Source organism: Symphalangus syndactylus, chromosome 3 (genome assembly GCF_028878055.3).
Source record: "Symphalangus syndactylus isolate Jambi chromosome 3, NHGRI_mSymSyn1-v2.1_pri, whole genome shotgun sequence".
Classification (NCBI taxonomy): Eukaryota; Metazoa; Chordata; class Mammalia; order Primates; family Hylobatidae; genus Symphalangus; species Symphalangus syndactylus.
Window position 1 is genome coordinate 121,043,223 of NC_072425.2, and position 14,514 is coordinate 121,057,736.

Below are 14,514 nucleotides of genomic sequence, written 5' to 3' on the forward strand. Positions count from 1 at the left end.
AGAGCAGTATGGCAGAGAAGGAGAATAAACAAGTGTCTGAATGTTGAAGTGTCTGAATGTGGAGAGGAGCTTGGCCTGGGACAGCAGAACTCCAGGGGAAGATTATCTTCCCAATCCATCTCTTTTCCAGCTCCCCATCCTGCTGAGAGCCAGCTCCATCACTCAATAAAACCTCCGCATTCACCATCCTTCAAGTCTGTGTGACCTGATTCCTCCTGCATACCAGACAAGAACCCAGGTACCAAGAGGGCAGGGTATAAAAGGCTGTCATCCTGACTCTCCATTGAGCTGGTTAACACTTAGCCATCCGTGGATGGCAACTACTAAAACAGCATTAATTATAACAAACCCCTAGATGCTACTGTGTGGCTGGAGCCCCAAAGCACTCAACCCAGCCTGGCGCCCACTCACCTGCGTGCTCCCTATCCTGCAAGGGGTTTGAGTGCAGCAACCAGTCAGTGAGCCATACAGGACTGTTGCAAGTCCTGTGAAGGGGTCCAGGGAACTCTCCTGTCTTGGCCAGACCTAACTTCCAATAGAGTGGATGCCTGGAAGTAAAGAAGAACTGAAAACTGATGAACAGTTTAATAGTGACTACTTCAATGGCGTACTTACTTCCCATATGTAAAAGCATCAGGCTTGACTTGTCTTTTTGTTTTTCAACAGGTAGCATGATCTAGCCATACACTGAATAACATCTCATTGTTATTATTATAAATAATTGCAATGGCAGCAAAATAGATGGTCAGGATAGAAATGTATCTCCAAGCAGAAGATTCATAAAAATTTGATGACTACAGAGGAAGGAAAATGGTGCTGAGCTGCCAAAAAATACATTTGAGTAAGTGGTCTTGATCTTTGTCAGAATTCGTTATCTTGCTAGAGATAGCAACCAGGTTTTATTCAGTAGATAAATTAGGATAGTGACAGTAACCTCCAGTATTCATCTTAAGAAGGATTCTGAGTCTGTGTCTACGTTAAATGGAAAAAACGGAAATGACAAATTAAGAATGTCTGGCATGGGCGCAGAAACATAGAGACAGAATCATTTTTGCCATCCCTTTATATAGCTACTGAATAATATTCTATGTCTGTTTCTCTACAATTTTTGCTTCCTTCATGCCTATTCCACAAGACCTGTACCGGTCTGCTCATGCCTGCAATCCCAGCATTTTGGGGAGGCCAAGGTAGGAGGATAGCTTAGGCTAGGAGTTCGAGACTAGCCTGGGCAACACAGCGAGACTCCATGTCTACTAAAAATAAAAAGATTAGCTGCGTGTGGTGGCATGCACCTGCAGTACCAGCTACTTGGGGAGCTGAGGCTGGAGGACTGCTTAAGCTCAGGAGTTTGAGGCTATAGTGAGCTATGACTACACTGCACTCTAGCTTGAATGACAGAGTGAGATCCTCTCTCCAAACAAACAAACAAACAAAAGACAAACATGCTTTCTTGTGGGACCTCCTACGGTAATCTAGAATCTTTTTTTCAGATGAGTTAGAAGTAGCCTTTAATAAAGAATAATACACATTAGCATTTAATACATCTTGAGAAAGATGGGATTATATGTGCCTATATTGCTAAAAGAAACCAATTTGTGAAGCCAAATAGGCATCTTCGAGGTCTACTGTGGTTTATGCTAGAAAATTGGTGAGCTTTATGGAAAAAATGACTAACAATATACTGGCAACTGTCTGGCTTCCCTGGGAGCCCATACATTAATAATAATCAAATAGTCTCTCACATGATCAGCAGAAAAGATATTTGAACTTATATTCTGGGACAAGACCCAAAGTAGTTCATCACTCTATCAGCATTTATTGAGATTTTACAGTGCCTGTTGGGAATTAGGAGCTGCATTTAGATGGTGAATAAATTCATGCTTTCATCCTAAGTATGATCCCACTAGGCAGAATGGCCAAGTTCTCAATTCCTCTGTTACTGTTATTTTTGCAAAGGAAAAGATAGAACTTACTATTCCCATCATTTGAAGGCTTCAAAGATATTGCTGTGAATCTCTTCCTCCAAACTCTTAATGTGCTACTTAAAAAAATTAATTCATAAACCATGAATACTTGCTTTAAATCTTACTAGATTTTATTCTGCAGCACACTCAATAAAAATCTAAGTTTCAAATTGAGCTAGAATTACTAATCTTCTGTGAGATTGCTACAAATGCCATGCTATGAGAAGCCAGCAATTGAAACAAGATTCTCTTTTCTTCTTAGATTGACAGGGTACTGCTTGAAAAAGAAATGTAGATTTTATTTATTCTCAAGGAGTGTCAGGTGTGAACAAAGCTAAATTTTAAATTCATCTGGGAAAAAAGACCAATTTTAGAGGCAAGAAGAACTACAGGTCATCTTTCTTGGTATTTCAGAAAAAAAAGAAAAATAAAGACAGCATTACCTTTTTATCTGGAATACAAAAAAAACATTTTAAAGCAAATGTGCACATAGGAAAATCATCTATTTAACTTTATCCCTAAAGAAAACAGTACATTCAAAAGCATGATTTTCTAGCCTACATATGTCTCTACATTAGATCTAGTAACTATGTACTGAATGAAATGGGTTTTAATAAGTTGAAAACTGAATAAATTAAAAAGCACCAGAGTATTAGTATTCACTGAACTCCAGAATGGCTTATTTCACAAAGTTACAATATCATGTGAGAGTTTTGCATGGTTGTCCAATTTAGCCATTCACTCATTTTCCATTTCTATTTTCATTTTTGGTTAAAAACAGAGACACAGACAGTCCCTTGATGCATATAAAGAACTCACATGGAAATGACATTGAATGACAGCTGGTTTTTACTATCAATTTCATGTTTGTGCTGCAGGGTCCAAAACCCCAACAGAAACACATACTTGCAATTAATCAATTTTAAATAGTAGTAAGCTCTCAAAATCTACTTGTTGAATGAATCCTTCTGAAATTTTACACATAGGCAGAGGTCTTTTTATTTGCACAGCATCACATGCTTAATGAATCTGCTGGTCTTATAAAAGCTAATTTTGGTTGCAAATTTTACAGATGACCAAACTAAAATTGACTGAGACAATAAGGAAAAGGTGTCATCTCTCACAGGAAGTCAGGAGGTAGATACTTTCAGGTTTGATTAATTCATGGCTTTGCATGGTAGTTATGGGTTTTTCCACCTTTCTGTTCTGCCATCCTGAACGTGTTGGCTGCTCTCCTTAAAATGTGACAGCAGTTCCAGCTATCTCTCCCTCACAGGGTTAGATTCAAGGCCAAAGAAAAGGCCTTCCTCAACATATTTCTAAATATCTTTTTAAGAAAGTGGAGCCTTTCTCAAACTCCCAAGCAAGCTTTCCCTCTGTCTCATTGGGCAGAATCTGGGCATATTCTCAGGCCTATGCCAGTCCTGGCAAGGGGAACAGAGTTACCAAGACTGGCTTGGACCCACACAGTGTTCTCCCTGGGCTGAGACCCATGTCCACCCATCAGGGTAAAAGTAAGAAATAAGGGGCAAGAACGAAGTTGGAGTGGCAACCAATGAGCAGTGATTAGCAACTACTGGGTACGTCTGTGTTTATATCAAGCTTTAAAAGGCCCTTGAAATATGCATTCAACCGATATTTCCTGAGTGTACGAATGCTACTTCAACATGGAAGGGGCACCATAGCCACTGTTTGAATGAAAACATTAATACTACACAGTTGTTGCTCTGAACAGGGTGGTTATAATCTGTTTGGTGTAAAGGTGGGATTGGCAGAAAAATCTTTTCTTCCACAATTTGGCATGTAGCACTATTTAAGAAATGTTGGTCACCTTGAAGCAGGTTTTGGGAAGAAATCTGTGACTTTTTCAGCCTTCAAAAATTTCTCCGCTATAGTCTGAATGTTTGTGTCCCCTCCAAATTCACATGTTGAAATCCTAACCCTTGAGGTGATGATATTAGGAGGTGAGGCCTTTTGGGAGTGATTAGATCACAAGGCAGAGCCCTCATGAATGAGATTACTGATTTATAAAACAGGCTCCAGAGAGATTCCTAACCTGTCTACCATGTGAGGACATAGAGAGAAGATGCCATCTATACATCAGGTAACAGGCTTTACCAGACACAAAATCTGCTGGTGTCTTGATTTTGTACTTCCCAGCCTGTAGAAATGTGAGAAATAAATTTCTGTTGTTTAAGCCACCTGGTGTGCGGTATTTTATTATGGCAGCTTGAGCAGACTAAGGTACCCTCTTTACTTAGATCTATTAACATTCCTTGGGTGTTTTTTCTGTTTTTTTTTTTTTAATTATCCAGTATATGCAAACAAACACCAGGACATCAGATAGCAAGATTAAGCCTCTATCCATTGCAGAATGAGTCACAGCCCACGTTTTAGTCTCCATCCTTTCTCCAGTTCAAATTTCCAGTCTAACACTCAACATATTCTTCATCACTGTTCTGCCCGATCCAAAATCCATCTCCATTACAAAAAGTATGGTCTTTCCAATTAGTAATCCTCATAAATTCCAAATGCCTAAACACAAAACCGTTCAACAAATAATAACAGAGATGTAGGAGTCTTGATCTTTTCCTCTACCTGTGGGATTATTTGTGGGTGTGTGACATATGCCTTAAAAGACTCAGTCAAGGGACACTGCTTATATCTTTATCTTACTACACATGCTAGGGTGCTAACTTTTGTGAGGGAGACCTAAAACCTTGTATATGTATACACATTAGAGACTTGCAGAAAGTAAGTATGCGATGTTTAATTTTTAAGAGCACCATCGATAAGATCCTTGGCATCCGCTAGAGTGGCTGTTTTGTAAAGTACCATGACTGCCATTTATATCTCCAGAAAGATTTGAAAATCTACTGCAGTGACTACTGCAGTTCTCACAAGACAGAGATTTTCAGATTAAAAAAATACAGTACCTTATGCTATGATAAATGGGAATGGAGGAAGGGAAAGAACATTGTTTGGGTCAAGCATTGTGACAGAAAATTTAACAGGTACCATTTTATTGATTCCACCTGTAAAACTCACCCTTTACATTGTCCCCCAATTGCACCCCACCCCCCTCCACACACACACACCATTTCCCAGACTGAAAGCTTCTGGAAAATAAAGACTGGGACTCTGGCCGGGCGCGGTGGCTCAAGCCTGTAATCCCAGCACTTTGGGAGGCCGAGGCGGGCGGATCACGAGGTCAGGAGATCGAGACCATCCTGGCTAACACAGTGAAACCCCATCTCTACTAAAAATACAAAAAATTAGCCGGACGTGTTGGCGGGCGCCTGTAGTCCCAGCTACTCGGGAGGCTGAGGCAGGAGAATGGCATGAACCCGGGAGGCGGAGCTTGCAGTGAGCCGAGATCGCGCCATTGCACTCCCGCCTGGGAGACAGAGCAAGACTCCGTCTCAAAAAAAAAAAAAAAAAAAAAAAGACTGGGACTCATTCAGTGTTGTATCTGAACCTAATGAGAAGTAATAGGAGGATTTCAGTTAATATTTATTGAACAAATGAATGAAACTCAATATTCTTGAGGCAAGATGCTTCTGTGCACTTACATATCAGTAAACAGTACTGAAGAAGTTAACATTTTTGGACTTGGAGTTCAGAATTAAATATGTTTGATTTTCCATCTATATATCTCACTTTGTTAGACTTACATCTTTTGTCTCCCTGGCCCTGTCGTGTCTGCCATTGTCCATTCGTTAACTGAATGGGTTCATTCGCAGTTTCGAAGTCAGAATTCACAAACCCTGCAATCAAACCCGTGAAATGTGATCTTGTTAGATTGCTTCTGTATAGGAAGATGTCTTTTGGGGGATCTGCCCAACTCATATATCCCCTTCTCTGTTAGTTGCAATCCAGGTGGTCCCCAGATGGCCCTGTTCTTCAGGGAGGAGCCCTGGCCAGCAATGTTTGCACCAGTCACTGTACTCCTGGCACTCATACATGTCCTTTTCTGCCTCCCTCTCATGCCCCAAGTGTGGTTTACCACTTCGTCATCTGTTAAGCATTTCTAACCCTGCCTCTCTTTCACAAACTGTTTGGATTCTTTTTCTCACTTAATGTACTGTGTAGTATTCATGCTGTTACCGATTTGTGCCTCTTTCATTACTGGACTTTTTAGTTCTTTAGGGAAAGAGCTATGGCTCTGCTCCTTGATCCTTGTCTTCAGCCACAATGGCCTGGCATGTCCTCCTCAGCTCCAAGCACTTCTCTGCCTTGGGACCTCCTTAGAATGCAGAGGGTGTCCTCTGCAAAGAATGCTCACCCTCTATCTCCTCACCAGGAAAACTCTTCTTTTATTGGGCATCATTTCTATCATTGCAGGCAACTCTTTTCCTTAAAAACACACATTCTACTTTGTATCATATGTGTGGATTTATTGTTTCATATCTGATTCTTCTAGCAAACAATGAGCTTTGAAAGGCTAAGGATTATATTTCTCTGGTTCAATATTGTATGTCTAGTACCTAGCACAGAGTTGGCATAGAGTAAAGGCCCAATAAATGTTCACCAAATAAATTTATCCTTGAATCTCAAATGTATAAAATGCATTCTTTGGGTCAAGCATTGTGACAGAAAATTTAATATGTGCCATTTTATTGGCACAAATGAGGCCCATTAATGTCTGAGAAATAAATTATTAAAGGATAATAAAAGAAAAAACTGGCCGGGCGCGGTGGCTCACGCTTGTAATCCCAGCACTTTGGGAGGCCGAGGCGGGTGGATCACGAGGTCAGGAGATCGAGACCACGGTGAAACCCCGTCTCTACTAAAAATACAAAAAATTAGCCGGGCGTGGTGGTGGGCGCCTGTAGTCCCAGCTACTCGGAGAGGCTGAGGCAGGAGAATGGCGTGAACCCGGGAGGCGGAGCTTGCAGTGAGCCGAGATTGCGCCACTGCACTCCAGCCTGGGTGACAGAGCGAGACTCCGTCTCAAAAAAAAAAAAAAAGGATAATAAAAGAAAAAACTATTCCTCGAGTCAACTAAATTCTGCCACATTATTACTTTTACCCATTTAACCAAAAACTATTAACATATTTATTTAGCATGTATTATTTTGTGCAAAGTACAATGGCAGACACGATAGGGCCAGGGAGACAAAAGACATAAATCTAACGAAGTGAGATATATAGCTGGAAAATCAAACATATTTAATTCTGAATGCCAACTCCAAAAATGTTAAGACTCTTTCTGAAATAGTGTGTTGAAAAGTTCTCTGAGGCTGTAGATATGATCTGGGGGAAAGATTATCATGTATAATTATTAGTTTCTGTCCTGAGCATGGAAGGGAGACAAATGGCTGCACACACGTTATATTTTCTGTGTCTATTATAGAAGGGCTGACATAAATGAACTTTCAAAAATAAAAATGTGTTTGGAGTGTTCCCTACTACTTTCCAGTTGTGTGTCTTTGGGAAAAAATCACCTAATCTAGATGTCAGTTCCTTCATCTACAAAATAGTGATAACATTAACATCTCCATGGGGCTGCTATAACCACCACAAATAAAAAAAATGGAAATGTTTTACTAAATATAAAACAGTCTACAAACGTCATTAAGCTAAACAGATGTACAGAAAAAATAACACCAACGAGTAAATAAACACCAAACAAATTTCTAGGCAGCAAACATTTTAGGAGTTCAGAAGATGGAGAGGCAGTTTCCTAGGCTGATTTATTGCTTCAGAGAGTAGAAGCAACATATGTAATAAAATGTAGAGATGGAGATATATACTTAATGCTGTATTTTAAATTTGGCCTTCCTTGACACTATTTCTAGAAATGTTAGGCCCTGCAGCTATTTCATTAATTTTTTTTTCTAATAAGTTTGAGATGACTGTGACTGTGGACGTAATACTGAAAATATAAACTCCACAAAGTATGACCTGATTCTATCCATTTAATCTTTCCCAAAGCTATTACAAATGATTTATTGATAGGTTCTAAGTGGAAGTAAAAAATGGAAGATATGTTTCAATCCAATAAGAATGAGATAATATGTATGACAAACCATATAAATATCAATAATAGCAATATATTTTTATTACATCACATATGTATTTTAAATAAGTAACTTGTAAACATTAAGGAACATAATAAATGTTTTTAGAATATGACAGAAGAGGCAGTGGAAAACATACTTTTCTATTTAGGGCAATGACTATATTTTGGGAGTAGTGGGCTTAGAAAACAGACATATTTTATACTTCATTTTTCTTATGCATTTACATAATTGCCAAATTTCATATCTATCCTAATATTACATTATTCCCTGCATAGACCTATGCTACTGGTCAACAATTCTGTTTGAATAGTTTCAAACAGAAAGGAACTATAATGCTAATATAAAAGTATCAAATTCATTATGTTTTAACTTCAGTTCTGAAAATGTGTATAATCTACAGTTAGTGAAGGAAACAAAATCCTGGATTAAGGAATACATTTTTCTAGACAAGCTCTTGGATAATGCTACTCAAAGTGCCTGTCTGCTATATGAAGAATACCTTGAGCCAAGTTGAAAATCAAAACATACTGCTTCCTTCATTGACAATTTCTTGCTCCATAAAAACAATTTCAGCAAACTGAATAATGTACCTGGGGTCATAATTAATCTACATTTGGTATAACTGCTTTATCTTTTTGTGGATCAAAAGCAAAGGGTTCATGCAATGGCAGCTAGTCCATGGATCCCATCTGAGCTGCAGTGGTCTACGGAAAACTAGGAATAGATTGATTCTCTTCAGAATGAGCTACTGAATAACTAGTCTTACTAGTCAGAGAATTATTCTAGAGCTGCCTTGCACAGCATTGTTTTGAGAGAGAAAAGAGGCCAATTTTAAGTGTATGATATGGTAGATTGCATTATTGTTCAAGTTCTTCATCTTTCTATAATTTCCACATTCTTTGTCATGTGACTGTGTAGTACTCCCTCTAATGTCCACCACTTTATTTTCCTGCCCCATTGATACTGAGGCTGGGAATGTGAATTGACTGAGACAACAGAATGCAGGCAGAAAGAAGTGTTGGGTACTAATTGTGATCCTAAGCCTTAGGAGTCATCCACTGTTTCTACTTGACCCGCTTATGCTTCTGCTGCTGCCATGAGAAGCACATGTATTCAGTAGCCTGTTATGCCAAAGATAAAAAACACATAGAGCAGATCTATATCCAACCTGACTCTGGGAGCCAGCACCATCCAATCCTAGTGTAGGTCTGTCAAACTCGACTTGATCTCAAACACAAGAGAGAATAAATGATTTCTGTTTTAAGCCACTGAGTTTTGGGATGGTGGTTATACAGCTTATTATGCTGATAGCTAACCAATTCACATTAGAACAGCACCTTCCAAAGCCTGGGTGGAAGAGGGCTGCTTAGATGGATAGCATTGATGGGGGAATACTAACACCTTGGGTACAGGCATAGAGGAAGGAGTATTAATGGCCAAGTTTATGAGTAGCACATTCAGGCAGGTGTTAAAAACCCATTAATTTCACAAGTGCTAAGAATCCCATCAGGACTCTAATACAAGGAAACAACCATTCTTCCTTATTTTCTACCCCAGTTAATGTAGCAAAGGACAAAAAGAGAACATAAGCACAAAGACCAGTACTTCGTTAATGAAAGAAAAATGTTTCAAACTGGAATAGAGTAGAAATTTTAATCATTTACGAAAGAGTAGGGATTTTAACCTAATAATAGAATGCCAGCAGGCTGAAATATATTGGGATCTACTCTTCCGTTTGCTTTCTTAAAATAGTTATGATAAAGTAAAAGTAGAGTTTGTATTTCACACTGTGGACTCGATTGATCCACAATCCTTCGTGTTCTTCCTTCAAATTCTAACATAATGGATTCCACTGGGATACTGCTCAAGATTAATAGTTGGACTCAACAGCCTTAAAGAGACAATTGCATTAATTTACATAGACTGTGCATTGACTGGACAAATAAGACTTCTTATAGGATAATGCTTTTGTAATTATTGTTTGGAAGTATGACATTACAGTAACATATAAAACCTGCAGCACAAATAAAGAATAGATTTTACCCCCCTCCAATTTCCTAAGGTCAATTTCCAAAATACCTGACTGCAACCCCATTAGGGGAAAGGAAAAAAATTGACCTCACAATTTACAAAAATAAAAGCGATACAGTATTTTTTCTCAGTTTGTTTTTACTATGATAAGCCAAAATTTAGTATATATATTTGAACCTTAACAAATATTTAGAAAATATTATATATGTATATCTCAATATATATACACACACTACAAACATACAATGTGTGTGTACATATATATGTGTATATTCATACAAAATTTAGTGTGTGTGTACATAGACATATATGTATATACACACACATAGACACACACACTCTAAGTTTATAGGCTATTTTTGTTGGTAAAGTTTCCTGAACACTATGTGGGTAATAACTATAAAAAGTATAAAATTTGTTTTTTTTTTCCTGAAAGGTTTATTGTTTGCACTTCCAGATAGTGAAAAATGAAAACTATGGAAACAATGACTGCCCAAGGAACAAAACATACACACAAACCTTTGATTTAGTAACCCTAGCCAAACTCTGTGGTAGCTCACTTAATAAAGTGGTTACAGTCATTTTGGGGAGCTCCCCAGGGTGAAATGTTCCACCTTTTATAGCTTTGTATATAATTAAAAATCTGCTGTAACTATGACCTTGAATATCTCCTCAAAAAACATATAATTAAATAACCAGAATATCTAATAAATAACAGCTGCAAGGTAAGCAACAGAAAATGCCGTCTGAGCAGTATTTTACTTCCATCTTTCTGAACTACAAACTTCTTTGCTCTAATGCATTTCAGATAGAATGTCAGCCATCCTGGCTTCACAGGGAGCTCTTGATATCCAAGCTTCAATGGCCCTTTTGCAGTTAAGGTGAGGTATCTGCCATTTCACTCAATTCACCAAAGACAGGTTTATATAATCATTCCAGGAATGTTCCTTCCTACTGGGTAAGATTTAAGAAGTGCTGATTTTGAGTAGAAGAGAAAAAAAAGATGTTTATTCTTTATATCCATGGTTCTGGCTTTAGTATATAAAAGCACACTATCGATCCATTCTTAGTAAATTGTACAATTTTTCATACTGTCCAGTGTTACTATCATGTAAACACAACCTACTGTTAAGAAATGTCACATAACTTTTTCATGAAACACGTTATGTAGCCATAAAATAAAGATTAAGTAAACATGATCTGGAGATTTGTTCAGCATTTTTCTTCCAATGATGAACTATTATAGCTACCAACTATCAGATGGAATTTTACAGGTTGGCAAGAAGTCTATTACAGCTTATGCATTTACTAAAGAACTTCTTCTAGGACCAATTTCCCTGTTATAGCTAAAAGTCTAATTCAGAGCAAAATGACCACAACATGTACTTGTATCATTCATTAGCCATATTTTAATATGCAAACGTTGCTAATGTAAGAAAAAAAGGTAGACAAACTTGGAACATACTGACTTGCATTAATATGATGCCAAGCATTTCCCCAACAGCTTTTCTTTAGGCAACCTCTTATAAACTTAAACATATGCCATACATGTAACATTAACTAAAGCTCTCAGGAAAAAATGTCACATGACTGAAGAGGTGCTTTCCTTTGGGACTCTGGTAAATGAAAAGGTCTCATAAAATGTATAACTTGGCATTGAGTATCGAAAAGAAGTTTTTATCTCGGGTTATAAATTAGGATAAAATAGGTAAATCAAAAGGATTAATATCTCCAAGTATAAGCTTTAAGGATACATTTGAATATGAAGATAACATGCAAAAAAAAAAGAGCAGTTTTATTCATCAGTAATCATGCTGCTGTAGACATTCCACATGTAAAACAAATGGTCAGAGTACATAAATTTTCTTCAAGGAACTACAGTGAGTTGACTGAATTGCATACAAATAACTGATACTTAAGCTGGTGTATCTCTAATGTTTGCTAATACAATCACATAACACATAATGTTTCCCTCAATGACAAACTGCATGTAAGACAGTAGTCCCATAAGATCATAATATTGTATTTTTACTGTACTTAGGTTTAGATACACAATACCATTGTGTTTCAGTTACCTACAGTATTCAGTACAGTAACACGTTGTACAGATTTGAAGCCTAGAAGCCAAGGGCTATACCATATAGCATTGTGGGTTATGTAGGTTTGGGCAAGTCCATTCTACGATGTTCACACAATGATGAAATCACCTAAAGATGCTTTTCTCAAAAGTATCCCTGTCATTAAGTGGTGCATGACTGTACTGTCAAAGCAATGAGATAGATACATAGGTCTCTGTCAAAAATGTGCATACAAATGACCTATATGCACATGTAAGTGCCAAATCTGTATAATCTCTATTGAAGAATGGATCTCAAGAAGTTGTGGGCAGAATATGAAGCATGTCCTCCCAAGCTATATTGCTCAATTTAACTGAATATCATAAGTGATTGATACTTTTGAATAACCCCCAACTCAATGCTATGTGTATTTTTCAGGAGTCAACAGGATACCAACATTGAGATCCTTCTCTTAAATGTAGACAAACTTTTGCACAGAACTAAAAGTGTTAAAGTGGGGACTCAAACCTTGGCACATCCAAAGCCCATGCCCTTAGGGCTTATGCCAAGCTGTCAGCCTGTTACATTTTATTATATATTGTAATTACCAACTGCATAAAAGTTTGAGATCTGACAGGCACTTTGAAATCTGAATCAGCCAATTTAGAGCAACAGTTGAGAACACTGTTATAGGACATGCAGAATTAATAAAAGCTACACACCAAAACGGAACCTTGACCCAGGCACCAAGATTTTGACCAGATGGTATGGGGTGCAAATCCATTGTGTCTAGCTTTCCGTCAAATCTACATGAATTGTTTGAGACTCTAGAAAAAATTACTTGAGAGAAACAAACACAACACAATGGATAAAATATAAAACCCTCCCATTCCCGCCAAATTCAGTTCTGGTTTGTTTCTCCCCAGAAGCTGACATTGCGACAAGGATGTAGATGCAGGCAGTCTTTATTTGAGAGGTCATCCCAGGAAGTACATGTGAGAAAGTGGATAGACTGAAACCAGGATAAGACCCCAGAGTTTCTCCTAAGGGTATGAAAGCCTCAGCATTTCCTCACTGAGGTGGCCTGAGCAAACCTCCCAAGGGCAGAGAAACTAAGACCCAAGGGCACTGGAAAGGGGACGGTATCAGCATTTGTAGGAACACAAACATGAGCACACGGAGATGAGGCAGCGCAGCAACAGTGTCTGCTTCAAAAGAACAAGCATTCACAGAATCAGTGCTGTTTGCTCACTCATCTGCCTTTCTAAAGAACTGATGAGCTTTCAGCATCCAGGAAGCAGAGGTACGGTCTTTCTAAATCTGCTGTCCTTATTTTGACCTTTTCTCTTGGGCACCCACATATCTGTTAGCCACCACATGGGCTCTCTACAAAGGCTCTCAGATGGTCTTTGTGTTTCTGCAACCTGTACTGGGACAGGAAGGGTGGAAGCTAGGGTAGGTAGGGCTGTGATCCTGCTGCTCCTGCCATTGCTGCTGTTGATCCCAACTCTGCAGCCATGGCTGTAACACTATCTTCTCCTGACCTCCACCTGATGAATACTGTATCAGGAGAGGCTAGTCTCTGCCCATGAATGTGCCCATATGTGTGTTCTCTCTTCATGCTTCTCAGACTATGCTTTCCTTGCCTTCCTATTTTGATCCTAATCCATGCCTTCTGGAAAGGAAGCCTGACCCTTGGCCATTCACTCAAAGCAACAGGGAATTAATTGTCTAGTAATAGTTTCAGAAGTGAGGTTTTTGCACCTTAAGATCTATTGGTGAGTAGAAGAAAATACTGGACATTTAATTTGTATATATGTCAACTAACCCATTTATAATTTCTATCCATTTTATATCTTATGTTATACAATATGACATATAGTTTATAAATAGACAAATATTGAGTGTGACCAAAAAACATTTTTTAAACCATGATGCACACCACTAAAAAAGTTTGAAGCACCTTCTTTGAGATAATTCATCTGTTATCCCATGACCACAGATCAATGACCTCTGTCAAAATCCCATTTTAAAAATTTCCAGTTTTTAAAGGAACATTTGGATGCCTGCTATCATTTGTCTAGAGCAGTCCCCTAGGTTTGAAAACCTTATGGCCTCATGGTTACAATGTCCAGTCCAAATGACTCTGGGCATTCACTGTGAAATGTTTGATCTGCTTAACTCTGTAATTTGTTTTGGGGATTTGGTTTTTAAAAAAAAGCCTTTGAGGGAAGTGTCCTGTGGACTGAGACTCTTTCATTGTTCCATCCAACAGATAAACTTACCCAACAGTAATTCCAAATACTAACTTACGGGAAAATCATACTTATATTCTTGATGTCAAGTTCAACAGTTTGGTTGCACACAAAGTAAGCCATATCAACCTGACTTAATATGCCACACTTAGATGAACAGATTGTCTTTTCATTGTGTTGT

General features: G+C 38.2%; 1 protein-coding gene across 4 annotated transcripts in view; it reads right to left on the minus strand.

Annotated features, from left to right (window-relative positions):
* PDGFD (platelet derived growth factor D) overlaps nt 1–14,514 on the minus strand; it is a 255,724-nt gene that overhangs the window by 106,380 nt on the left and 134,830 nt on the right. The gene's annotated exons all lie outside the window — the stretch shown is intronic.